The sequence below is a fragment of the Branchiostoma belcheri genome, unplaced genomic scaffold (genome assembly GCF_001625305.1).
Source record: "Branchiostoma belcheri isolate BF01 breed outbred unplaced genomic scaffold, Haploidv18h27 scaffold36, whole genome shotgun sequence".
NCBI lineage: Eukaryota > Metazoa > Chordata > Leptocardii > Amphioxiformes > Branchiostomatidae > Branchiostoma > Branchiostoma belcheri.
Genome location: NW_017803976.1, coordinates 1,301,721 through 1,303,747, shown reverse-complemented (window position 1 = coordinate 1,303,747; position 2,027 = coordinate 1,301,721). Strand labels below are relative to the sequence as shown.

General features: G+C 47.1%; 1 pseudogene; it reads right to left on the bottom strand.

Annotated features, from left to right (window-relative positions):
- LOC109475978 overlaps positions 1 to 1,823 on the bottom strand; it is a 14,704-nt pseudogene extending 12,881 nt beyond the window's left edge.
- Between the last annotated feature and the right edge of the window lie 204 nt (positions 1,824 to 2,027).

Sequence of the window (2,027 nt, the reverse complement as noted above, 5' to 3'; positions counted from 1 at the left end):
TTCTGGTCCCGTTTAGCGGGTGCCATGTCGGCCCTGCTCCCCTCCCCTCACCGCTGCCCGGCGCCGAGGCCACGAGGTCGGCGGACGACAGTGTGCTGACCTGGACCGGCGGAGTCACGGCTCGGGACGGACGGTGAAGACAGCGCCGCACGCCGCGTGCTGACGTCACGGGGACCTAATGAGAGTCCTGGTCTGGTTCTACTCCTGCTGAGCGACCCAGATATCGACAACTGACGCTTCCTGATGTGTCAATCGGAGAGGTGGGAAGTGTCCTATCTGAAACAGATAAAGACGATATCATTTAGGCTTCGTCAATCGATTTTCTTGTCACAAGATACCATGTTCTGTCCTCCCATATAGATACTATACGGTAATGTCCCGCTTAAAGCTTTAAGTTGAAGTGACTTTGATATAAGATTGGGTGACACATTGAAAGCGAATGCTAAAGCACATCTTTGCGGTTACACTAAAAACACATCTCACAAAAAGCATATTGAATGCACTTCAAAAATGATGATGGACTCATGAGTGACGTCTAATTGAAAATTAAACTTTTTCCACTGTTTCCAGAAGGATATACCACACGCTTGAGTTCTAAAATTGGCTTGGCCAGCGTACACACGTCCCCGCTCTGCAGCAAAACAAAGAGACAGAATCCTCGGGGATGGGGTTTTATCTGGAAGGGTACCCGTCCTTGTCTACATACTTTATGGTCAACCGTATACAGTATAGGCGACACAAACGGCGCTCTCAGTCTCATCGAGGCTTTCAACAGATCAACCCATGATGAGACGCCTTTTTTCTAAATCTAAAAGCTTTTTTTAGAGGGGGATATTCTTTCTTCAGAAAACTGAGTCTGTTCCAAACCGGACACTCTATCATTTTCGCGCTAAGATGCAAGAGTCCTAATGACCATGCGAACAACAAAATGCATTGATGTTGCAAACCCCTGTTTACAATACTAGTATCGAGACAACACGGCAGGTACTAACCGCGTCATAAAGAAAGTGATAAAGAAAGAAAGTGATCTCGATCCAGTTTAGCTCATTGAAGAGCTAATCTTCCACTGGTCATGACAGAGAAGACAGACGCTATGTACAGTATTTACAGGTTCATTGTACCGGGGAAATTCCCCTAGCTCTTTTCGACAAGCACAATGAACAGTGGACCACGGTTAACGTCCCGTCATCAGAAGGACTGCGACCCTAAACAGTAGCGTGCATGTCGGGTGAGCGACATCAGCCGGGATTCGAACTCCCAACCTCTTAGTCCAGAGGCAGTATCGCTAACCACTGGACTACGCACGCTACTCACGCCATAGAAAACTAACGCGAGGGGAAGGTGCCTCCCTCCTCCAGGAGGATTCTACTTTAACGAGCGGCGAAGTCCCGGGAGACAAGTTCACATTTGGCACGACTTCCGGGGGGTCATTCAACGGTCAGACTCCGCACGAAATGTCGCCATCGGTACAAACGATAACGACATGTACTAGGGAACTGAATTAAAGCAATTAGATAAAATATCCAATCATATTTACGTCTCGAGTAGAACTTGATCAGGCTATGTCGACTCAAAATAGACGCATTGCGGCGCGGCATTAGGTTTCTTTCGGTGTTAGCCTTACTGTAAGGATGAATTGGTCACACTTTTAGGTTTAAAACGTTGAAATGACTACCTTTTTTTATATTTTGCATTAACTTGATTTGGCCTAACGCGTGTAAACAGGATTGGGGTAGACTAATGACAGGGTGGCACGCGGCGGTACCATGGTTGGCCTCCTGGGGCCGGGACATTAATCCGTAATGACGGCTCTCAATGGCCATTTTCGTCCTGTCCCCGTCTCTAAATGGACCATGGCGATCGCCGTATCTCTACTGCTGCCACTATCTGCCTCACCCGGTGACGCTTGTGTTCTCATGTAGAAGATACAGCCACGATCAATCGTAGAAATCATACTTGAATGATGTAAATTATTTCAGATTACGTTTTCTTTAGATATTTAGGATAGCAACGCTTATAGGTGTGGA